The 26,997-nt window shown below is 40.5% G+C and overlaps 1 protein-coding gene across 4 annotated transcripts in view; it reads right to left on the minus strand.

Moving 5' to 3' along the window:
* Nucleotides 1–26,997, minus strand: part of cdk14 (cyclin dependent kinase 14) — a 657,100-nt gene that overhangs the window by 505,362 nt on the left and 124,741 nt on the right. The window contains exon 1 of one of the 4 annotated variants that reach the window (XM_060824932.1): nucleotides 11,260–11,329. The exons of the other annotated variants lie outside the window; for them this stretch is intronic. The gene's annotated coding sequence lies outside the window, so the exon portion shown is untranslated. Of the gene's footprint in view, nucleotides 1–11,259; nucleotides 11,330–26,997 lie in introns of those variants that run through there. 4 annotated transcript variants of the gene reach the window in all.

Raw genomic sequence — 26,997 nt, forward strand, 5'->3', positions numbered from 1 at the left:
GGATATATAGACAGGCTGAAGAAACAACAGATAGAGGTTAATCCAGACAAACGCCAGGGGATGCATTCTAGAAGGTCTAATGCAGCAGCAAAGTATATGGTAATGGCAGAATCCTACATAGGAACAACATAAACAGAGGGATCATACATGTCTACAATTCTCTGAAAGTGGCAATGAAAATGGAGAAAGTGGTTATGATGGCATATGACATGCTTACCTTCACTGGTCAGGGCAGAGGATAAAAATTGCTGAAAATTTGTTGCTGGAAAAGCGCAGATCAGGCAGCATCCAAGGAGCAGGAGAATCCTGCTCGGGCATGAGCCCTTATGAGGAAAGTGTGCCAAGCAGACTAAGATAAAAGGTAGGGAGGAGGGACTTAGGGGAGAGGCGTTGGAAATGCGATAGGTGGAAGGAGGTTAAGGTGAGGGTGATAGGCCAGGGTGGGGGTGGGTACGGAGAGGTCAGGAAGAAGATTGCAGTTAGGAAGGTGGTGCTGAGTTCGAGAGTTGGGACTGAGACAAGGTGGGGGGAGGGGAAATGAGGAAACTGGAGGAATCTGAGTTCATCCCTTGCGGTTGGAGGGTTCCTAGGCGGAAGATGAAGCGCTCTTCCTCCAGCCGTCATGTTGCTATGGTCTGGCGATGGAGGAGTCCAAGGACCTGCATGTCCTTGGTGGCGTGGGAGGGGGAGTTAAGTGTTGAGCCACGGGGTGGTTGGGTTGGTTGGTCCGCGTGTCCCAAACGTGTTCTCTGAAATGGAACTTAGGGGCCTGTCTCCCCAATATAGAGGAGGCCACATCGGGTGCAGCAGATGCAGTAAATGATGTGTGTGGAGGTGCAGGTGAATTTGTGGCGGATATGGAAGGATCCCTTGAGGCCTTGGAGGGAAGTAAGGGGAGAGGTGTGGGCGCAAGTTTTGCATTTCTTGCAGTTGCAGGGGAAGGTGCCAGGAGTGGAGGTTGGGTTGGTGGGGGGTATGGACCTGACGAGGGAGTCACGGAGGGAGTGGTCTTTTCGGAATGCTGATTAGGGAGGGGAGGGAAATATATCCCTGGTGGTGGGGTCCGTTTGGACGTGGCGGAAGTGACAACGGATGATATGGTATATGGAGGTTGGTGGGGTGGTAGGTGAGGACCAGTGGGATTCTGTCCTGGTGGCAATTGGAGGGGCCGGGCTCAAGGGTGGAGGAGATGCAGTGGAGAGCATCGTCGGCCACGTCTGGGGGGACATTGCGGTCTTTGAAGAGGCCATCTGGGTTGTTCAGTATTGGAACTGGTCCTCCTGGGAGCAGATGCGGCGGAGACAAAGGAATTGGGAATATGGGATGGCATTATTACAGGGAGCAGGGTGAGAGGTGGTGTAGTCTAGGTAGCTGTGGGAGTTGGTCGGTTTATAGTACATGTCCGTGTTGAGTTGGTCACCAAGATAGAAATGGAGAGGTCTAGGAAGGGGAGGGAGGAGTCTGAGATGGTCCAGGTAAATTTGAGGTAGGGGTGGAAGGTGTTAGTAAAGTGGATGAACTGTTCAACCTCCTCATGGGAGCACAAGACAGCGCCGATACAATCATCGATGTAGCTGAGGAAAAGGTGGGGGGTGATACCAGTGTAGCTGCAGAAGATGGAGCGTTCCACATATCCTACAAAGAGGCAGGCACAGCTGGGGCCCATGCGGGTGCCCATGGCCACTCCTTTAGTTTGGAGGAAGTGGGAGGATTGGAAAGAGAAGTTGTTCAGAGTGAGGATCAGTTCAGTCAGTCAGAGGAGGGTGTCTGTGGAAGGGTACTGGTTGGTACGGCAGGAAAGGAAGAAGCGGAGGGCTTTGAGTCCTTCGTGATAGGGGATGGAGGTGTACAGGGACTGGATGTCCATGGTGAAGATAAGGTGTTGGGGACCGGGGAAACGAAAATCATGGAGGAGGTGGAGGGCGTGGGTGGTGTCCAGAACATAGGTGGGGAGTTCTTGGACTAAGGGGGACAGGACCGTGTCGAGGTACGCTGACGTGAGTTCGGTGGGGAAGGAGCAGGCTGAGACAATGGGTCGGCCGGGGCAGTCAGGTTTGTGGATTTTGGGCAGGAGGTAGAAACGGGCGGTGTGGGGTTATGGGACTATGAGGTTGGGGGTGGTGGATGGGAGATTCCCTGAGGTGATGAGGTTATGGATGATCTGGGAGATGATGGTTTGGTGGTGTCATGGTCAAGGGGGCAGTAGGATGAGGTGTCCGCGAGCTGGCATTTAGCCTCAGCAGTTTAAAGATCGGTGCGCCAAACTACTACCGCGCCCCCCCCTTGTCTGCCTGTTTGATGGTGAGGTTTGGGTTGGAACGGAGGAAGTGGAGGGCTGCACGTTCCGAGGGAGAGAGGTTGGAATGGATGAGAGGGGTGGATAGGTTGAGGCAGTTAATGTCGCGGCGGCAGTTGGCTATGAAGAGATCAAGGGCAGGTAAGAGGCCAGCACGGGGTGTCCAGGTGGATGGGGTGTGTTGGAGGCAGGAGAAGGGGTCGTCAGAGGGTGGGCGAGAATCCTGGCTGAAGTAGTAGGCACGGAGGCGAAGGCGGCGGAAGAAAAGTTCGATATCTCACCGCGTGTTGAACTCGTTAATCCGAGAACGTAGGGGAATGAAGGTGAGGCTTCTGCCGAGAGTATAAAAATCGGCAAGTCATATTGAAGCTGTACAGAACTTTATTTAGGCCACATTTAGCATGCTATGTATAGCTATGGTCATCAGAGGATTTAGAGGCTTTGGAGAGGATATAGAAACAGTTTACCAGGAGTTTGCCTGGTTTGTAGGGCATTATCTATGGGAAGAGATGAAAAAATGGTATGTTTTCACTCGAATGTTGGAGGAGGGACAACCTGATAGGAGTTTACAAAATTGCAAAAGGCATGGAAAGTCAGTTACTGTGGACAATTGAAAAGGTAAAAAAGGGGTAAGCTTACAGATGAGAGAGGATTTTTTTTCCCCCAGAGGGTGGTAAGTGACTGAAATGCGCTGCCGGAGTGGTGGAGATAATGAACAGCAATATTTCAGAGGCCTCATTTCAGATGTGACCAGGCAGGGAATACAGCAATAGCGATCATGTAGAGGCAAAAGATTTTTTAGTTTTAGAAAGTATTGTGTATCAGCACCACAGTCTCGACTCATGTATCAGCAGAGTCGTGGTGGTGGTGATAGCGGGGGTCAGGGGGGTCTGTTCCTATGCTGTTTCATTCTTTGTTAACTATACATTTGCAAACAACAAAAATAACAGATTTATGAAAGAGAAAGTTTTTGACAAATTCATTCCAGTTACTTGTAATGTAATGTGCAGGGTGGATGAAGGGGAACCAACCAGACAAGCCCCGAACAAAAACCAGCTCCTGTGAACTAATTAACGTGGTACGCATGTGAAATACTTGCTTAACTAATGAAGGAAGAGAAGCCCCTCTTGGCAAGTAGATTTTTTTAAAATCAACCTGTTGAGGCATATTGTGACATGACTGGGGCAGGGCTGACTTGAACGAATGCTTCCTGGCCTAAGGTATACCACTGTTTCACGAGAACTCTCTATTCGATAGGCAACATTAATATAAACAACCACAATGCTAGAGAGAGCCAGCGGTCTGGCAGCATCTGGGGAAAAAACACCAGATTTAATATTTTGAATCAAAACTCTAAGTGGACTACCAGATCGAAACCATTAACTCTACTGTCCTCCCCACAGAAGCTATCAGACCAGCTGAGTTTCTCCAAAATTATGGTTTCTTTCAGATTTCCAGAATCAACTGTAGCTTGCTTTTAATGTTAAAAGGAATTTGTCAAAGATGGTGAAATGCTCTTTTACTATTTATTCTTGAGACATCTAGTCGACAAATAATGGCTGGAACAAAGGCAATATCAACTCAAGAATGTATGTATTATACAAGTATTGCATAGACATTTAAAACAACTCAGTAAAAACAAGGACTACAGATGTTGGAAACCAGATTCTAGATTAGAGTGGTGCTGGAAAAGCACAGCAGTTCAGACAGCATCCGAGGTCCCTGCTCCTGGGATGCTGCCTGAACTGTTGTGCTTTTCCAGCATCACTCTAATCTAGAATTTAAAACACAACACAGATCCTTGGGTTCAGTGGTCAATGCTTGTGTTTACACTACAGCGCTTTCCCTGGAGTTCTCCTTAATTCCTGGTTAGATCTATTAGTCACCCAATTATATTTACAACCAGCAGTTTTGAACTCTCACACAAGTGGGATAGCTTCTCTACATCTCACCCTATCAAATTAAAAACATTGAATAAATTCAAATAGAATACGCAAATTATTCTATTATTCTGCAGGTTAAAGGTTGGCCTTCTAGGTTTGCATGGTTAGGAAATTTAAATTTACATCTTTCCTTTCTCCAATAGTCAGTCAAAGAAAAACACATCTCTGTGCAGAAGTCCAAAAAAGAAAATATATATTCAATAGGTTTGCTACACAAAGGCTCTTGTAAAGATACAATTTATCTTTGAACTGAACTTGTGGGAGCCTACAAGGTAAAACAGCTATAAGTTACAGGCAGAGAATTGGGCCATTCGGTCCATCAGAAAGGTTGGTTATGCATCCATTGAGGCTTATAGCTTGATACAACGAGAGCCAATGTCCATTAACAGACCAAATGGATGTCAAGGTTACAAACATCAATAATACAGCAATTTATGATCCCAGGTGTGATCAAAATATACAAACTTTTATTTTTCAACATTTTATCCATCATGACAACATTTATTCAAAATTAACAAAGTTAGATATACCTTTTCTGGACATCCATATCTTTTCAAGTATCCCTAACAACTCCTAAGTAATCATTTCAATCAAAGGTGATTGTACCTTTAGTCTTTTTTGTTGAAAGAGGTATGTTAAATTAAGTACTCTTAAACTCTGGCAGCAGCAATTTGATTTACAACAGCTGCATTCATGATTTGGCTGTTGCTTGCATAATTAATGTCTAAACAGCTTCAAATATTAAGGTTAAAAGAAAACTCAAAATAGTTTGAAAACAAATCAAAATTGCAAGTGCTGCATCAATTTAAAATACCACAAATAGTTCCAACTTTCATACATGACTAATTATATCAAAGTTCCCCAATTCTCCTCAGCAATCAAGATCACACAGTTAGATTGGGTGACCAGTTCGCTTATGTTGAATTAATGGCAACATGCACCTTAACGCAGATTTCATCTTTTTTTTAAAAAAAAAGTCTATTTAGGAGGAAATTCTATTTAATCAACTTAAATTTGAAGAAGTTATATAACTTGCTTAAATGATAATAAAAGATAATTTGTGCTTTGAGTTATTTCTTAAATAAATCTAATTTAATTTCACCATAAAATTATTCACACAAGTGATCAGTGTGGGAGTCTGGCATGGCAATTCAGTTAGTCCTTGGATTCACATAATACTTCTCTTCCTTTGGTCCAGAAGAAAGCTTCTGAACCAAACAGAACCAAGCTGTAAGATGTTGTTGATTAAATTGGAAAGGGACAGCACTGCCCTACAGAATTCTATCACTTAATACACGAGAGGGAGACATTAATTTCATGCTAGCATATTTCATCAAAAGAAAACTGCACTCCAGCTGCTTGACTTAGGTTAACACGATCTGGTAGAAGTTATATATTTGCCATCTTGAGCAGAAACCTGATCTTTGACAAGTGTGCTGCAAAAAGAAATGAAGAAAATATACTGGCTCATCCTGGCAAGATCAATTTTGTTGACTTTTGCCTTCTCAAACCAATAGCAACTCAATGAACCCTACTTGGAATAGTGGTAACTGGAAGGCAGCAGCGACAGGGGGACATCACAGGAACAAATGGCATAATTGTGTTCACTTATTGGCTGCTAATAGATATAAATTCTTTACAAGCAGCATCCTGAACAATAAGTCTTCAGAAAAATGTTCAAGTGTACAACCTTCAAATGAGTGTGGGGAAAACAAATTCCAATTGTTAGAAGTATGAAGCTTCATTAATAATTGCTTCATTCCATGCAATCAGGTTGTGAATCCTGGTTTAATCTGTAAACTAGATACACTGGTGAGATTCTGGGTCTCAGTTTACAAGTTAGCATCTGGCCAGACTGGGATTGCTCCCATTTGCCTTGAAGAAAGCTGGTTCAATAACAGGAAAAACTACGAATTTACCTTTAAGATGGAACGTCCACCAAGACATTGGTGGTCAGAGGTCAGTAGAAGTCGCAAGCAAATTCAAAATATCCCATCACTGACTCAAGTTTTATTCTCATTCAATATCAAATCAGAGATTATCTGGATGGATACAAAATTATATTTTAGAATTCCAACTTGACTTGTGACAATAAAATGGCTTTAAGAGATGTATTGTGCCTTCCTTTTTTCATGAAGCGAGGTTGAGACAGAGGTGCTGTGCAGTCTGTTTTTAGCCAATAAACAGCTTGTGATGCCTTGGTGTTTTTTGTAAAAAGTTTGAACAATAGAAGCGGCATGTTCAGGTGGACTCAAGCTCCCACAGAACCAGGATCTTGGTCTAACTTTCAATAGCCGTTGGGATTTGGAAGCTGCTATACATCTCACCCTGCTACAGTAAAATTCTGAGCTGTTTGTCTGAGCTTGTCTTGATGTTCTTTCCTCCTGGACTGGAGAATTGCATATGAGACATTAGAATATAGAACATTTCAGCACAGTACAGGCCCTTCAGCCCTCGATGTTGCGTCGACCTGTCATACCAATCTGAAGCCCATCTAACCTACTCTTTTCCACGTACGTCCATATGCTTCCCAATGACAACTTAAATGTACTTAAAGTTGGCAAATCTACTACCGTTGCAGGCAAAGCATTCCATACCCTTACTATTCTGAGTAAAGAAACTACCTCTGACATCTGTCCTATATCTATCACCCCTCAATTTAAAGCTATGCCCCCTCATGCTCGCCGTCACCATTCTTGGAAAAAGGCTCTCCCCTGTCCACCCTATCTAACCCTCTGATTATCTTATAGGTCTCTATTACGTCATCTCTCAACCTTCTTCTCTCTAATGAAAACAGCCTCAAGTCCCTCAGTCTTTCCTCGTAAGACCTTCCCTCCATACCAGGCAACATCCTAGTAAATCTCCTCTGCACCCTTTCCAAAGCTTCCACATCCTTCTTATAATGTGGTGACCAGAACTGTACACAATACTCCAAGTGCGGCCGCACCAGAGTTTTGTACAGCTGTAGCATAACCTCATGGTTCCGGAACTCAATCCCTCTATTAATAAAAGCTAAAACACTGTATGCCTTCTTAACAACCCTGTCAACCCGGGTGGCAACTTTCAAGGATCTGTGTATCTAGACACCGAGATCTCTCTGCTCATCTACACTACCAAGAATCTTACCATTAGCCCAGTACTTTGCATCCTGATTACTCCGACCAAAGTGAATCACCTCGTACTTGTCCGCATTAAACTCCATTTGCCACCTCTCAGTCCAGCTCTGCAGCTTATTTATGTCTCTCTCTGTAACCTACAATGTCCTTCATCACTAACCACAACTCCACTGACCTTAGTGTCATCTGCAAATTTACTAACCCACCCTTCTATGCCCTCATCCAGATCATTTATAAAAACGACGAACAGCAGAGGATCCAATACCGACCCTTGCGGTACACCATTGGTAACTGGACTCCAGGATGAACATTTCCCATCAACCACCACCCTCTGTCGTCTTTCAGCAAGCCAATTACTGATCCAAACTGCTATATCTCCTACAATCCCATTCCTCCGCATTTTGTACAATAGCCTACTGTGGGGAACCTCATCAAACACCTTGCTGAAATCCATATACACCACAACCACCGGTTTACTCTCATCTACCTGTCTGGTCACCTTCTCAAAGAACTCAATAAAGGTTTGTGAGGCACGACCTACCCTTCAAAACCGTGCTGACTATCATTAATCAAATTATTCTTTTCTAGATGATTATAAATCCTATCTCTTATAACCATTTCCAACACTTTACCAACAACTGAAGTAAGGCTCACTGGTCTATAATTACCAGGATTGTCTTTACTCCCCTTCTTGAATAGGGGAACTACATTTGCTACCCTCCAGTATTCTGGCACTATTCCTGTAGACAATGACGAAAGATCAATGCCAAAGACTCGGCAATCTCCTCCCTGGCTTCCCAGATGGCCCAGGGGACTTAGCTATTTTCACACTCTGCAGGATTTCTAATACCTCTTCCTTGTGAACCTCAATCACACCTAGTCTAGTAGCCTGTATCTCAGTAATCTCCTCGACAACATTGTCATTTTCTAGAGTGAATACTGTTGAAAAATATTCATTTAGTGCTTCCCCTATCTCCTCTGACTCCACACACAACTTCCCACTACTATCCTTGATTGGCCCTAATCTTACTCTTGTCATTCTTTTATTCCTTAAATTCCTATAGAAAGCCTCAGGTTTACCCTGATCCTATCTGCCAACAACTTCTCATGTCTCCTCCTGGCTCTTCAGAGCTCTCTCTTTAGGTCTTTCCTGGCTACTTTATAACCCTCAAGCGCCCTAACTGAGCCTTCACATCTCAACCTAACATAAGCCTTCTTCTTCCTCTTGACCAGAGATTCCACTTCCTCCATAAACCACGGCTCCCGCGCTCCACAGCTTCCTCCCTACCTGACAGGTACATACTTATCTAGAACACACAGTAGCTTTTTCTTGAATGAGCTCACATTTCTAATGTGCCTATCCCCTGCAATTTCCTTCCCCATCCTATGCTTCCTAAATCTTGCCTAATCACATCGTAATTGCTTTTCCCCCAGCTGTAACTCTTGCCCAGTGGTATACACCTATCCCTTTCTATCACTAAAGTAAACATAACAGAATTGTGATTGCTATCATGGAAGTAAATCTATTTTACTGAATTTGCCTTTGCCAAGGGTGTGTTTACAGGATGCTACTATTTTGGAACATTTGCTGTTCAGTAGTTAAACAATCTGTTATTCTGTTACACTTTCCAGTAGAATTAAAGTTAGACCAATTCTTCTTCCTAGTGCTTGCATTCTTACTCTACAGTTAAAATAAGGTATGTTTTCCTTGAAACCTGATTGTTTGACCATCTGAATTGCATCTGGAACACAACACCTTACAGTTGACTTTAAAAATAAGAAAAATGTAGAGGTCTAGACTACCTAATTATATTTTGAAGGGCTGTGGTCTGGTCTCTAACAGACTGAAGTACTTAAAGTAAATTGGATGTCCCAAAGATGCAAAAGGTGTTAAATGAAGCCAATTATTTCCTTAACTGGTTAATCTGTCCACAACTGCACAAAAATTTAGGAACTGCCACAATTTAATCACTGTGTTTAAGATTCTTGGGAAAACAGACCACACACATCAATTTAGGCAAGGAAACATTTAAACTACATGGATTCTTCAAAGGTTTGTACTGTCAACTCAAATAGAATTTGTTGCAGTTTTATGAATGTACATTCCATCATCCAACAGATAATGGAAGCTTTGGAGACTGGCACTGCTGGGAGTTGTGTTATCTACTTGAAATTGATAATTTTACTAACTTTGTGGATGAAATTATTGATGTTTTTATGAAAAAATAAAGTTCAATTCTCAGGTGAAATTGTATGTTTTGGTGATGACAGAAAGTGTCTGAAGAACACCTCAGCAGACTGAAAGCTTACAATATAAAACACACAAAATTCATTTCTTAGGATCTTTCTTACTATTTTAATACAAATCCCACTTCAGGAATGCAGTGCGTTTAAAATCAAAGTCATAATCATAACCCACATATTTTGAATGATAATCACTGCCTCTGATAAGATTCATTAAGGAGTAGATGTACAGCTCATGCCATTGTGATTACAATTCATAAGTTACTCAAGTTCAATAGCTGAATGGAAAAAAGATCTTTTCAAGTTTCAACTCTTCTCAGGAACTAATAAACATCATTCCTTTGATTTAGCATAGTTATCTCAAAGGTACTTGAAATAGAAACATTTCACTCAAAAATATTCAGGACTTGCTCCAACTATAGATTCTATGTAGCGTCACACAAAAACCATGAATAAAACAAGAGAATCAAACGTAAATCCATCATTAAGAAGGAACAGCTGGCAAGAGTGGGCTCCCAGGTACAATAGGATAGGGCCCTACCAATATCTTGTAATCTATTATTATCCTATTATCTGTTCATTAATCTCTTTTGTAGTTCAATCCTTACTCATCCCGAATATGAAACCAGTAATTTTATTCATTTAAAACCACTATGCCTGCTATTTTCCCATCCAAAGTACACCACCAATGCATTGGCTGGCTCATTTTCAAATGGCACAATTTTCCATTGGACATTTAACCCTCTCTTTGGGTACTTTCAACAAGGCCAATGATCAGCCCCTGAGATGCACTTGACTGATTTGGGAGAAAAATGTCACAACAGCAGAACAGTTATGGAGTAAGAAATGCAATTAAAAACATCCCATTAGCATTATTCCATTTTAAATCTTTAATGTTCTTAGTGTAGTATCAACTCTAAAATCAATTCTGCCACTACCTCAGTGCAAACCCACACAGCCATCTCTTAATTGTATAGAAATGCTGCAATGTTACTTCAACTTGCTGAGGAATCACAGTGGAGTCAACCATAATACTGGCCAACAGCTGCTGCCTCTGTTTAATTCTGCTTCAACAGTAGCAACACTTCCTAGTGACAGCCTGTCATTTCAGATTCCTCAATAAAAATTGTTTCAGATTCACATGCTTAAAAAAATTAAGTGTACACTGCACAAAGAACTTTAATACCAATTTTTTAAAAATGCAGTACGCACACTTAATACATGAATCCACTTAATTGCATTCAACCACATACAAAACAGGCACAGTATAGATTGCATACAAAAACAGGCTATTTACCTACTATAATTCAGAATAGGTTTAGGCAACCGTACTCTGACAATGTAGTGTCCAACAGTACATCACAGACAGATGGAGAGAGGGGGTAAGCAACCTAAGATGAAACAATCTTGCAAAATAACTCATAGTAGTATTTCAATGCCTGCCAATAATGCATCATATTGGTATTATCTGCAGCCCCATGCTGGAAAGCATAGATTTAAAATCTTATAAATAGGACAACAACAACCATTTCTAGGGCCAGAGACACCAACTGCATCAATATCGCAGCAGTCCTGAATGTTGCACTTGCGATCTGTGTTGAGAATTCTGATTTAAGCTTTTCCATAACACATGCTTCATGCTATAAACAGTCAGTGTTACCTTTAAGCTCCTAGGTACTTGACAGGATTCCTTCACTTGCACTTCAATCTCTGGAAATTCTGCTGAAACCCAGACAGGCCAATCAGGCTCAATAAATGAACTCAAAATATCTTCCTGCACTAGCAGGCTGAAATGGTGCGGTTGTACTACTTTTGGAAGGGGGAAAACAATGGTGGGAACAAGATTCTCTCTCTAAAGTCAATCGAGTCTCAGCAATGGTTTATTTACAAACCGGCAGGCACCATTAAGGAAAACAACATTAGAAAGAAAATGTACAGCTTTTAAAAATATATAGCTCACACAAACAATATTCTGATTAGGGAGACCCTATGATGAGATGAGATGAGATGGTCTGTATAGTTGGAAGGAAGCTGAGACAGCCGGGCTCTGCAGCATGACTGCAGTCTGAAGTACCATGTAGATTCCTGTCTTGACAGTTATTGCATAGTATTCATTATTTTGAAACATTCAATTCAAGATCAATATGTAGCCCCATATCACACAGTTGATGACAATATTGTTACAATGTCAGAAATATATTTCGAACAAAATAAAGCAGGACAGACACCTCACAGTCAAATGGGCATTTGTCCCTGGAAAGCTACAGGCAGAGATGACATGCAAAACTGGATGGGGTCAGGCATGCTAATATTCTTATTGTTCTTACTATAGTTAAAAAAAATCCCAGCATTAACACAGGTGCGGATATTTTGCAGTGTACATCTGCAGAAAGATGTTTCACAATACATTCACTGAAGCGAACATTAGTGGAAAAACTGGAATTGAAAGTGAAGGGCACAGTCATAAGAGGGCTGTGGGATAAAAGTTCAACTTAATTCAAGGCAGGGTTGCATTTATACAGTATTCTTCACAACTCATGGATGTCTCAAAGCACCTCAAAGTATGACTGAGCTAGTGACTTACAAGAAACCTATCACCTTGTTAGGAACTTGTCTCTTGACAGGTTGCATTAACAGTGTGCAATCCCATTAAAATGAAAATTACCATTTGAAATTTGCTTGAAGTTGCTTCAACAAGCATTTACTTTTCCTCTAGCTGTCATTTACTAACAGAAAGCCACATTTCAACAATTCACAGTAAGTATCCCAGTGAATGAGCAGAAAGTACATTCCAAACAACCACTGGAATGTCAGCAATGTGCAGTGGTTATGGTGAATGAATCAACACTAGGAACTAACAAATACAACCAGCTTGTTCACAGTCATGAACCTGTTCCTGCTCCATGCACCCAAACTAGATTTTAAACACTTCAGGTGTTAGATTACATCTGCTCTGCATTTCCAATTTTCCTATTAGGACCAATTATTGCAACTTTTACTCAAGTGCTCAAAACTGTAATTGAAAAGCCTTTCAAAAATGGCAGCACAATCTCAAATTAAAAACTGTACTAATTACAGTTTTTCTGGTCTGTGCAAAATAAAATGTCAAAAAGTACTTTTACATTGGATATATGAACATTGTAATCAACATATTGAATAACCATCACCTTCTCACATATCTCCACCCCCAAAAACACAGATACACGAAAGAACTGAAGTCTTTTACTGAACTGGATGCTTGCTCTGTGTCTGTGTGCTTGTGCGAGCGCGCGCCAGAGAGAGTGTGTTGGAGGAAGGGAGGCAAAGAAAGAGGGAGAGGAGTAAAAGAAGATTAGGAACTCGGGGCAGTTGAATTAAGTGGGCTAAATGACTTTCTACAAAGATTGAGTAGTGTAATCTGACTTTATTAATTACTTCCTATATTTGCAGACTAAACTTTTAATGACTTCTATTAGCATGCAATAAACTTAGTTTCCAGCAAAGTCAAAACCAGGTGAGTAGCTTAGCATTTTGGTTAAATAGCAGCTGTAAAAATAAATCAAGTGATTCTATGTTGCAAACCCAAAATTTGAATTTTCAGCTTAAAATGACTCATACAACTGTGGGTCTTGCAACATGCTTCACAATTTAATGAAAAACTCAATTTTGTGGTTTAATGACAAATAGTCTTCACACTGACAGAAATGGCTCCAGGAATAAAGTCAGAATTGTATAAAATTTAGGCTGAATCCTGACACCAGTTGACTTTTAAGAAACAGTTCAAACTCAATAGGTCCAGTCACATTTTGATAGACTCAGCTACACCACGTTCAGCAACTACAATGTTCTGGTACCAATTAAATAATCATAGCTGGACTCAGTCCCTATTGCAGCTTATTCAATAAGGTCTTGTATTGAACATTTCCATTCTTAATCCCAAATGATCTCTTTTTTTTAATTTGTCAACTGGCATGTGAATGGTTCATTGCTTACAGAACATAGCTGTAATATTAACCTAAAATTTGCTGGGTCAGTTGAAAAGAAAAAAAGTATATATGAAGTCTCCTCTATTGAAAAGTTAATGATTAGATGATGACCTCATGATTAGAGAGGTCACTGATTTTCATGTATTTGTGTGTTAGAAAAAATGTGTGCTTGGTTTGTGTGTTGTAATGGTCTAACTGTCATAGTAACTGAAAGGTTGGAGTTATGTTTAACATCAGACACTGCTTCACTGATTAAATTACACATCTGATTCAGTCTGTTTATCACTCAAACATAAAAGTTATCCCAAGTATCACACAGTTGATCAGATGACAGAGGTGGCAAAAATGTGGAAAAGTTAAAGGCAGAGGTCAAAGTTGACTGAAATCATGAGATAAAGCTCTCCAGGAAAAACAAGCAAGCTGGTTCATAGGAGATTGTAAGCATTAGACAATGACCTGGTCATGTATTATGTTTTTGTACTGTACTTGGCTTTAAGAACACTGTGCATATTCCTTTCTTTGAGCTGCTTTGGATTACTGATATCTACAGCAAACTCAACAGACCAGCAAAGGTGGGATTAAAAACCTAAACAGCCTTGGTCAAGTTTCAAAAATCATACAAGAGCTAGTTGACTAACTGGAAGCACATTCAGTATCTGGAACACACCAACTCAAATCGGTGCTTAAAAATGTAAGGAAATTCAGAATCCCAACAAATGCTTGGCTGCCAGTTTGTAATTATCAGTGACTATCAAGTAGTTTTTCCCCTCAATTTTAATTCAGTCCTGATGAGAAACATTGTAATTAATTTTATACTGATTATAGATCTGCCAGCTTGTCAAAATATATAGCTAATGTCAGAAGACAGAAGTAGGCTGCACTGGCATTAAGTATAAAGAGCTTCACTGACTCAAATTGAAAATACATTTTTTAAAAAAAAAGAGTACACAAAGTATTCACTGGCTGTAAAATGTTTTGGGATGTCCTGAGGTTATGAAATGGCACTATTTAAATCCAAGATGGGATTAAATTATTTCCTTCGATAGATTTACAAAATTAGCCAATTACCTTAGCTACTTTTGAAAAGGATTTTCACGAGTAGTGAACAATACTAGCACGGCAGAATTTGTTTTCCACCCCAATTACCCTTAGGATGATGATTAGCAGTCTTCTTGAATTACTGTAGCCCATGCAACATAGGGACACCCAGAGTGCTGTCAGGGAGGCATATTGATCCAACAGTACAGGAACAGCATTATCATTCCAAATCAAGTTGGTGTGGGGCTTGAGGGCAACCCTTGTAGTTGGTGTTCCCAAACATCTGCTGTTCTTTTGGTGGCAAAGATTGTATGTTTGTAAGGTACTGCTGAAGGCACGTTTAGGAGTGCTACAGAAAATCATGTAGATAGTACACACTGTTGACACTGTGTGCCAGTGATGAAGGGAGGAATATGTTTAAGGTGATGGAAACTGTGCCAATCTAGCAGGTGTTGGGTTTGTTGGAACAAGTCTATTAAGTGAAAATTACTCCACCACAAACCTGAATAATGTCTTACAACTATTGGGCAGGCATTAGAAGTCAAATTACAAGTTAATATGTATGACTTCAAGTGGAGAGCTGTTCCCAATTCCAACTGAATTGAACTTTGCCAGGCTATGTACACTGCCACTCCAGTGGTAATGTGTATTGAGAACATTTAGAACAAGGCTATACTGATGTCAGGAACCAAGTGGACCTAGCAACATCCAATGATTATCAATGAACAGATTAGTGTTTCACAATAGAAAACTCAATGACACTTTCCATCACTATCCTGATGAGCGGGTATACTCCTAGGGCACAATTGGCATTTTTGTGGTCATGCGCACCTGGGCAACTTCTCACATTGTTGAATAGATGCTAGTGTTGTAGCTATACCAGAATGGATTGATTAGGAAATCAGGTATTTCTGGAACACAAGTCTTCAGCCTTACAGGTGAGATGTTGTCAGGCTTTATATCTTCAGTAACTAGCTGAGAGCGCCAGATTCAGAGTTATATGAATAAAACTGTCTGAAGACTGCCATCTGTGTTAGAGGTGGCCAAATTAGATCATCCATTCAATGTCTCTATCCAAAGATGGTTGCAAATGTTTCAGCCTTATTTGTGTTAACATGCTGGGCTCCCCTATAAGTGACAGTGTGAATATCTTCCCGGTGAATCTAGCAAGCCTAAATATGAACTTTATTCAGCAATTGTTGTTAGTAGCCATTTAAAAAAAAACATATGTGCAACTAATAAAAAAAGGAGTGACAGATGTGTGCAATTCATTGACTAAATACCAGATAGTTTAAGACAGGTGAACCGTGGCAAATGGAATTCAATATCGAGAAGGGTGACAATATCCATTTTGGGTGTATGGAAGTCAGATGAGTATTTGCTAAATGAAGGCAAATGAGGAACTGTGAAGGCGCTTACAAACCTCGGGACACAGAAATCATTAGAAGCCTCTGGACAAGTACACAGCAATTAAAATTAATAAAGTTATGAAAAGTAATAGAACCTTTACATTTACAGTAATTTAAACCACTAATTAGACTCTATTTAGACAACTGCATTCTGTAATGTGCTACACATCTTAAAGTACTAACCTCAGGAGAGATGCTATGGAGATATGGGGTAAAACTGGTTAAATTTACTAAACCGGTTTGAAATCTCTTGGGGCAAGGTGAAGTAATAATCAATTTTTCTTTGTTTACTCGGATGTGGGCCCTGTTAGCTAGGCCAGGATTTCTTGCCCGCCCTTAATTGGGCTTGATAATTCTTAGGACGATTCAAGGATATGGAGAGAAACAAATATTTCTTCTCTTTCAAAGAGGTTGGAGGGGGCTGGGGCACCCAGGACAAAGAGGCAGAATCATAACATTTGAACTTGGCCACTTGGGCAGCACGGTGGCTAGGTGGACAGCACTGCTGCCTCACAGCACCAGGGATCCAAGTTTGATTCCAGCCCAGGGTGACTGTCTATATGGAGTTTGCACATTCTTGCTGTGTCTGCACGGGCTTCCTCCAGTTGCTCCATTTTCATCTCACAATCCAGAAGATGTGCAGGTTAGGTGAACTGGCCATGCTAAGTTGTCCTGTAATGTCCAGGAATGTAGCCTGGGATCTGGATGAGATGCATAGCCTGGGATCTGGATGGGATGTGTAGCCTGGGATCTGGATGGGATGCTCTTTGGAGGGTCGGTGCAGACTCAATGGGCTGATTGACCTCTTTCTGCACAGAGATGAGATTATATCAGGAGCAAACAAAACACGTGATATTTCGAACTTGTTTCTTCAAAATGCTATTGCTGATTGAAAAAGAACTCTAATTAACCAAGTTATGTTGATCGTCCAACAAAAATCTAAGAGTTATGAAACAAAGAATAGGACCACAGGGCTAAGCACAGATTGGCTAAACAGTGGGGCCATGGCTAAAATGTCAAAAAAGACTCAATAGCCTACATGTGTTCCAACACAGTAAAATATTCCTTGTCTATGTAGCCAGAAAGTTTCAACCAAAAAAGTTAACAAATCATTGAGAGCAGAAAACCTTCAGTCATGTGGTTTAATATGCAAGTACTCATCTCTGCAATTCACTGCAAGTAATAGGATAATGCAATTCAAATAAATTGATCTAGCGATTACAAAACAACTGATTCAGCATTTTAATGCAGTTCAGTTGAGGTCTGGATTCAGATCGCCTACAATTTAAAGTCTGCATAGTGTAAAAGTGTTGAGCTAATAGCCTTAAAAAGGCAACATTACACAACACAAATAAGCCAAAATAAACATCATAAACAAAGATATCTAGGATACCTTACAGCTGCTAGTGGAGTTAACAAACCAGTTGGCTTAAGAGGGCGGGAGAGGGACTGACTACCTGTGGGAAGTATTCCATTACAATCCTGACATTTAACCTGCAGATGGTGGACAGGCTTTGGAGAATCGGGAGTGTTACTCACTGCAATATTCCTAACCTCTAACTTGCTCTTCAGCCACTGTGATTAGGCGGTAATACCGGTTGTTTCTAGTCAATGATAACCATAAGGATGTTAATTGTCAGGGATTCAGTGATGGTAATACCATTGCAGGTCAGTCTCAGTATGAAAATTGACATTGAAGTCTCGGGGGCAGGTAAGATATCTTTATTTAGAACAAGGTTGACCTTCAGAACTCACTACACCAAGTGATTATGCATACTCAGTCTTTTGGAGTATGAAGAAGGCCAAGATAGATCTTTGGACTCTAAAGAAATCAAGCAGAAAGGTGCAACTAAGATCAAAGAGCAGGTAAAGTTCTACTGAACTGTATGTAGGCTTGAGGAGTTTAATAGCTAATCCTGCTCCTATTTATTCCGTAAAAATCTTCATTTATTTTAGAATTGTCTATTATAGCAGCATTATTGCACTAGTGCATATTAGCAAATCAGGTATTCATCAAAGAACTTAAAGATTTGAGGCCAGAAATCTGACAAGGCACATTTAATTGAAAATGGTGAAGTGAGCTACTGCAATTGTGGCATCAGTGTTGACCTGTATTTTGTGGGTCCATAAAAAGTAAAAGCAGATTCACACACGCACTTGTCTATCTGACTTTGTAGACATTTACAATAGTATTTGGCATAATTAAGAAACCACATGGCACAGAGTTTTCTTTGGAGGATACGAGACCAAAAGGGGATTAGGTTGTCATGCTTCATTGGGGTAGCACATGGAAATCAAACCACACTATTCCCTCAAGTCATCATAAAAAGTTCAAAAAAAATTATCAAGTACTTAAAGTTAGATAGACATAGATTAACACGGATTAGGTTTATGTACTTAAGAATAAATAAATAGATTGTAACTACGTCTGAAGTGTTGATATTCAACTCTAATCACTAACCCCTTTCTAAATTGTTTTCCCTCCCTCCCCTGCCCCCAAAATATTGAAAAACACATTGGAAACATTGAATGGAAAAGAGACATTGGTGAGACATGTCAGTCAGAACATTCCTCCGGTTTAGATGGAACAATCCCGTTCTTCCCCCAAGACTGTCATTTCTTTGAGCTTTTACTTTGGGATCTGTCATTTCTTTACAGGAGACAGAGGAACTGGTTTACAAATTATAAAGTCTGACTTATCCGTTAAAAGCAATAATTTGCAGCAACTGAAGGAGATAAACAACAGAGCGTGGATGAGAGCGCAAAAAAAAAATCGACAACTGGTCACAACTCCACAAACCAAACAGCAACCTATTGTTGTCCAAATCTCACCGTGCACACTGTACTCCCCTAAGACCAATGCTGCTGCTGTGCAAGCAGCTGATATAAACCTCTTACAACGCATTTCAGTTAGTTGCCTCCCTCAGTCCTGTCAAAAAATGCTCCTCTTCCCATTTCAGTCCACAAAAATACAGAAAAATAAAAACATGACTTCTACAGGATAAGCAAAAGAGCATCAGATCAAACAGACTGAAGAGTCATTCATAAGCAGTTCGAAGTCTGAACAAAAAAAACTCAGTTCAAATATATAATGCAGTGTCAATCACATACAGCCGGTGAAATAAATATGAAAACAATGTAGTAACTCAAAAATATATACGTTTTTCATTTTGTTTTTAAAAGGTGGCCCAGCATTAAAATCTGAGTAACGGCAGTCCACACCAGGAAACTTTCTGGATTCCCGAAAATTCCCAGTGCCAGTCAGTTTTTTTGGGGGGTGGGGGGGGGTGCAGAAAAGACATGGAAGTTGGTGTGCAGTGTCTAGTGAAAAAAATAGGGCAAATGCTTGTGACCACATTGAAGGGAAAGACTTTTAATGGAGTCGCTCATCATCAGTCGGCAAGTATGGGTAGACTATAGAGAAACAACCTATAGAAACAAGGTGTTCTGGATCATGGAACAACTTTCCTGCCAAACTCCAATGCCTCCATGATCTTGGTGGTTATTTTGTCAATTCAACATATTATGATCCTCAGAAGATCTAAATGATAGATGTAATACTAACAAATTACTTAGATTGCTATCCATTTTCAGAAACACATGTTCTGATTTCTCATTTTATTTTAAATCCAAATGCCCTACTTCCAAATTTTGAAACAATACAATTTCATTGGACAAAATAATAAACATTAAATTCCAGAAACACTTGCATAACACATTCAAAAAATAATTTTCCCCATTTATCTTTGGTCATTCTGATCTCTTCTCTCTTTCACCATTAACGACATCAGTATAAACATAGCAGCAATATTGCAGTGCAGATCAAAGGTATATAAACATATTCATACTTTAACTCAGAGAGAGAAGGGTTCTCTCTACGAATCCAGGAAGCTGCAGCCAAAAGTTAGATTCTGTGATATATAACATTATCCCTATCAAATATTTTAACCCCGATATGCACGGGCTACCAACCTTAAAAAAAGGCTTTGGAAGAGGAAAGAAGAGAGAAATCCTCAAGTTACTGATTAGAAATCAAAAGTGAAGTATTTCTCATATCCTATAATCTTCACTCAGCAAAGAGCTGTCATGGCCAGAAGAGAGGTCCTCTGTTAATATAAAATAGTGCTCTCAGTTCCAAGAATCCAGTTTGATATTGTTCTGAAGTTATAATGGAGCAACAAAAAAATACTATAGAAGGGTGATGACATTTGGCTGCTTACGTACCCATTGTAAATTAGTTCACTGTTTCACAATTCATGACAGTTGCCATGTCCAAAATCTGAAAAAGGTTTGTACAAAGATGTTCGTGCAAGACTCTGTAGTGTCAGTCAAGCACAATTTATGGAGAAACACAAACCAGCAACTAGATTTAAAAAAAAATTGAGAAAATCAACTCCCACCTATGTTCAGGGACAATAGAAAAGATTTGTGATCCTGAGGTGGGACACGCTGTACCTAAAAGGATGTGAACTGACAGCTTAGCTGGTCTCAAATATTATGGTGATGTAATACTGGGCCAACATTTCTGGCATTTAGTTTACAATTTGAGTTCAATTACAGCTAATGAAATGTTGACTTTACAAGAAAAAAAATTTCAATAATTAGTCAATGCAATATGATAAACTCAGTCATGTCTATGTAATTAAAATGAAAAATACCTGAAGGAAAGTATCGACTCTGAATTATGCAAACACTCATCACTTATTCAAATCACTATTTTAGGATCAGCATTTTAAACTGCTGTATCCCTTAACTACATGAATCAGCATCATATTATAAGCTTAACATTTTGAACACTGCTCTTCAGCTCTTGAAATTTGCTGCTTATGACTTTATAATCTTTTGCATTAAAATTTGAACCTTATATACTTACAATTACATAAAAGAGCAGCATCTTCAGAGACAAAAAGTTGCATATGCTGTGAAGTGATTTTTTTTGCATGTATTTCACAAGAATTAGTATCGAGTCCCTGATGTGAAGGGCGTACTTGTAGGCAGGACCCACTATTGCACAGGCCCTCTGAAATATTTAAATGACTAACTGAATTCACCAAGCTGGTTAATTTGCCTGACCTTGACCACAATCTGGGACAGAAGAACTCTCAAATGAATTTCAAACACAAAACAGTATTTACAATGATCAAGTTATTCTTTGCCAAGTGGTCAAATGTATTAACTGCTACTCAGCAAAGTTAAGTTGCATCTCTCAAATCCAAAACACGCATAAATCCATTCACGCGACAGACAGAGGAGCCAACTCTGAAGAAATATTATGGGTGCAAAGCACATAAACGGAACAAATTCTGTGGATCAGAAGTCCCAAATCACAAGGGTGAGATGAAGTGATTTTTTCATTTCTTTTTGTTTAGTCAATGGTGTCACATCATTGTCAGCCTTGATAAAGGACCTCAGTTTAGGAGGTAGTCAGTCAAACTATGTTCAAAGTTCTTCTTTCCAAAATCTTAAGGCACTAGGATTTTTTTTTAAACTTCCAATTGCAGATAATGCAAAAGGGTCTTTCAAATTGGTCTTTCTTTTCAGGTCGTCTGGAGTCTGAGTTCAATTGCATCTCAGATCTGTGTCAAGCTGTAACTTAAGAATCCAAAAGGAGGGTTGTTGCTAGGGAGCTTTCCAACAAGATGCTTCTGCCAGCTTGTCTCTCAAAAATATAAGCTTCTTCAAAGGTATGTGACCTTTGAGTTGTGAAAACACACACCTGGTGCATTCACTGCAAAGAAGCAGAGTCCAAACTTTCACTTTTCCCGGTTTGTCTTTCAACATAAAAAGGTATTTTTAATTTATTTTTTTAAAAGCAATAAATGAAAAATAGTGAAACTTTCTATTCTGTATATTTTGCATCAGTTTCTTTTACACATACCTGGAAGAAACTAAAGAGGAACATTCAAATCTAATACATTTCAACAATATCTTCAGGGCTGGCGCTCTGTCCAGTACAAAGAGCTTTGCACATGAGATTCTGAACCTCTACCCTTCTCCCGCCTTCCCAATTCTTCTGTTTCTCTGGAGAGTAAAAGGAGTTATTTAAAAATCCTACAAAGATCATTGACTGGGTAGTAGGAGAATGGTTCTCTCAGCATTTATACTGTAGATTTTCAACTCAAGAAAGCCCTGTAAAAATGTACTCTTTTAAAAAGATATTCAATTGGTTGGGCAGAAGGGCTTCCACAAGGGAACAGATCATTTGCAAATTAAACTTGTAGCAACCGACAGTCGAATAAATAAGGTGAGTCAATTCATCCTTCAACTAGTCAGGGGAAATGTAGAGTTGTTGTTGTGTCACCGTAGTCTTACCAGACTATGGGACTGCCCTCCCATTAGAGGGAAGTGACTGGTTGTGATTTAACCTGAGGGCCACCAGACCTCAGCCGAGGACAGAGGTGGAGAAAGAGAGTCCTTCATGGTAACCTCAAACCAGTGACGGGAATTGAACCCACGCTTTTAGTATCACACCGCTCCGTAAATCAACAATCCAGCCAACTGAGCTAAACCGATTCCAAGAAATGTAGAGTAATCGGATTGGGTAATGGGTCAGGGTGGGATACTCAGAGGGTCAGTGTGGACTTGTTGAGCCTAAAGCACATAAAAGGAACAAATTCTGTGGAACAAAAGTCCCAAATCACAAGGGTGAGATGAGGTGATTTTTTCATTTCTTTTCGTTTAGTCAATGGTGTCACATAGTTATCAGTCTTGATAAAGGACCTCAGTTTAGGAGGTAGTCAGTCAAACTATGTTCGAATTTCTTCTTTCCAAAGTCTTAAGGCACTAGGTTCTTTTTTTAAAAACTTCCAATTGCAGATAATGCAAAAGTATCTTTCAAATTGGTCTTTCTTTTCAGGTTGCCTGGAGTTTCAGTTCAATTGCGACTCAGATCTGTGCCAGGGATTCTATGAAATAAATAATATTTTCCATCGCAGGTATTTGATCTTTAAAAGAGTAATTCAAGTAAAAGAAGCCAATGCATTATTTTTACAAAATGGGAAAGAGTTCCAAGTTGTAATGATTCATCTGTTTAGAACACAGGTTCTAGAGAGATAATCAAGGCATCGTAGAAATATTTAACAAAACAATACATCTGCTTCCTTACTCCTATCTCAAAAATTTATTTTGTAAAAAAAAAAGTTTGCGGTCAAACAATCATATAATTGGGATCTTTTCACAAACTTGAAGAAGTCACTGAATAAATGACTGCATATGTATTTTGACAAATGCTTTTGCATTTTCAAATCAACTTTGTGTTCCAAAATTTAACCACAACCATTTAAAATACAAACAACAGGATAGTAAACAAAAAGTAAAACATTTTATATATTCAAACTATTTTTATTAGATCAAATATTTTGATAAACAGAATTCATGGAGTTTTATTCACGGGAAAGGAACTTTACATCCTGTTTGAAAGTGATGTGTGAACAAGTGTAGAATCCAAGCTTGGGAGGTGTAGCTTGCTATCTTGTTAAATTAGTTTCAGGTGATAACACTGACCCTCCATGAACTGGAGGTTCTCAGAGAAGCACACATCTAATGGGTGCCCTCCACCGGGTAAGCTTGTGGCTTATCTTTCCAAAATACCATCAGCTTAAATGGACCAGTGATATCAACACCAGGGAGATGGGAGCGAGGCAGATGCCAAGTACTTTGCAAAGGGTGACAGAAACCAGACTGCTCAAAACTATTCACAACTTAAGGCATGTATATTTGCAGTGATGGGATACACAGCACACTATGTGTTGCTGGTCAAAGCACAGCAGGCCAGGCAGCATCTCAGGAATAGAGAATTCGACGTTTCGAGCATAAGCCCTTCATCAGGAATAAGAGAGAGAGAGCCAAGCAGGCTGAGATAAAAGGTAGGGAGGAGGGACTAGGGGGAGGGGCGATGGAGGTGGGATAGGTGGAAGGAGGTCAAGGTGAGGGTGATAGGCCGGAGTGGAGTGGGGGCGGAGAGGTCAGGAAGAGGATTGCAGGTTAGGAGGGCGGTGCTGAGTTGAGGGAACCGACTAAGACAAGGTGGGGGGAGGGGAAATGAGGAAGCTGGAGAAATCTGAATTCATACCTTGTGGTTGGAGGGTTCCCAGGCGGAAGATGAGGCGCTCCTCCTCCAGCCGTCGTGTAGTTGTGTTCTGCCGGTGGAGGAGTCCAAGGACCTGCATGTCCTCGGTGGAGTGGGAGGGGGAGTTAAAGTGTTGAGCCACGGGGTGATTGGGTTGGTTGGTTCGGGCGGCCCAGAGGTGTCCTCTATATTGGTGAGACAGGCCGCTTACTTGCGGAACGCTTCAGAGAACACCTCTGGGCCGCCCGAACCAACCAACCCAATCACCCCGTGGCACTCCTCTATATTGGTGAGACAGGCCGCTTACTTGCGGAACGCTTCAGAGAACACCTCTGGGCCGCCCGAACCAACCAACCCAATCACCCCGTGACACTCCTCTATATTGGTGAGACAGGCCGCTTACTTGCGGAACGCTTCAGAGAACACCTCTGGGCCGCCCGAACCAACCAACCCAATCACCCCGTGGCTCAACACTTTAACTCTCCCTCCCACTCCACCGAGGACATGCAGGTCCTTGGACTCCTCCACCGGCAGAACACAACTACACGACGGCTGGAGGAGGAGCGCCTCATCTTCCGCCTGGGAACCCTCCAACCACAAGGTATGAATTCAGATTTCTCCAGCTTCCTCATTTCCCCTCCCCCCACCTTGTCTCAGTCGGTTCCCTCAACTCAGCACCGCCCTCCTAACCTGCAATTCTCTTCCTGACCTCTCCGCCCCCACCCCACTCCGGCCTATCACCCTCACCTTGACCTCCTTCCACCTATCCCACCTCCATCGCCCCTCCCCCTAGTCCCTCCTCCCTACCTTTTATCTCAGCCTGCTTGGCTCTCTCTCTCTTATTCCTGATGAAGGGCTTATGCTCGAAACGTCGAATTCTCTATTCCTGAGATGCTGCCTGGCCTGCTGTGCTTTGACCAGCAACACATTTGCAGCTGTGATCTCCAGCATCTGCAGACCTCATTTTTTTACACAGCACACTATCTCAGGTTTTAAACTACTCCAGCAATGGTAATGATTTCTTTCTGTTTAACAGCTTCAAACTCTCAAATTTCCTTTGTTAAATTTCTCTAGCTCTTCACTTTCCTTCTCATTACCCCACACTGAACAAGCCCTTCAACATCTACCCCAAGTCTACATGCTTTGTTGATATACCTTTCTGCAAGAACATCAGCTCTCTCAACTTGCAATTAATGAGTCTTCCGAGTAGCCAATCTCTGTAAAGTATTTGTAAGGACAGCAAAAGAGGAAAAGAAAAAAAAGTTTGATTAGAATTTAAGTGTCATTTTTCTGTTCTTTAAAAATTCAGCAATTATGCTTAAATGGAAACAGAGTCAGAGTGAGACACGTGGTTCAGTTGTTACTGCTCAGACTACTGTTTAAAACAAAAGTTCACCAAAACAACATAACCCAAACTTTTAAAAAGGGGTTTCAAACAAGTCACAACTGGGAAGTTCTCGCCAAATTAATTTTGCTGATTGCTAACTGGAGGGGCAAAGGTCAGCCACAGTACTGTCTGTGGTGAGCAGTGAAACTATACTCATCCACATGTGCTAAATCATAAATCTAATTTAGAAGTTTTAAAGCAAAGACTGAAAGCTTATAGTTTTAATAAAACCCAAAAATTCAGTGACATTATGTGATACATTATACTTTGTGTGAAAAATTAGCAAATTAAGATTGATTCCAAAAACCTAAAAGATTTGGATGTGCAGAGGATGAAACATTATCAGAGCAATGGAGAAATGTACAGCTAAGGTTAAAATCAGACCAACTATGATCTTATTGAATGACAGAACAGGTTCAAAGGTTTGAGTGACCTACTCTTGTTCATTTTTAAATAACCTAGTATGAACAATGAAGAACAAACAAACAAACAAACAAACAATGTTTTGTACAACACTGGAACAGATCCTTCAGTCCTCCAGGCTTGTGCCAAATAACATGCCCTAACTAAACTAAAACAACCAAAACTTTCTGCCTTTATTCGGTTCATATTTCTCTATTCCTCCCTGTTCCTGTATCCATCCAGATGCCTCTTGAATGTCACCAGCTTGCCAGCTTCCACCAACTCTTCTGGCAGTGCATTCCAGGCTCCTATCACTCTGCATGAAAAATTTGGCCCAAATACCTCCCTTAAAAACATTCCCCCTCTCACCTTGAAACCATGCCCTTTCATTATTGAAACTTCAACCTGTGAAGAAGTCAGACAGACTATCCACCCTATCTCCATTGCCCAGTTTTGTAGACCTCGATCAGGTCTTCCCTCAGTCATTGTCTTTCCAATGAAAGCGATCCTAGTCTTTTTACCTTTCCTCTTAGCCAAGGCAGGTAGGTTAGTAAAGGCTGCATACATAGAATTAAATTGCAATTCATTCACTTGGCTTAAAGACAGCCATAGTTGGAAGCTATGAAATTGTTTAGTACATACTGTTACATCACAGGGAAAGCCCACTGCTAATTTAAACCCGACACACAAGCTTACCTTGTGCCGTAATCTTAAATTTCGAGAGGCGATAAACTATCCCAGGTTTCACTGTTTAAAGTAAAAGTCAACTATTTTATTCTTTATGTCCAAAAGAGAACATTAAAACCACATCTATTTACAACTCCTTTCTCTTAAACCTATCTTTTGCCTCCCACTCTACCCTACTGGTCTGATTAAAAAAAAACAGATTAACATTTACAGAAAAAAATAAGTATGTTTCAGAACCAGCCAGCTTTGTCAATTCTCATTTATAGATTTTCCTCTGTAGGTTTTCCTCGGTCTTCTGCTGCACTACTTTTCCTACGGACAGGCACCTTTCAGAAAGCCATTCAGCCAACAGTCTGTACCTGTTGGAACTCTTTGTAGTTCTCCCCCTAACTGATCAAAATGTCCAGTTTCATACCCCAAAACATCAGATCATTTCATTGGT

The sequence above is a fragment of the Hemiscyllium ocellatum genome, chromosome 5, assembly GCF_020745735.1.
Source record: "Hemiscyllium ocellatum isolate sHemOce1 chromosome 5, sHemOce1.pat.X.cur, whole genome shotgun sequence".
In the NCBI taxonomy this organism is placed as follows: domain Eukaryota; kingdom Metazoa; phylum Chordata; class Chondrichthyes; order Orectolobiformes; family Hemiscylliidae; genus Hemiscyllium; species Hemiscyllium ocellatum.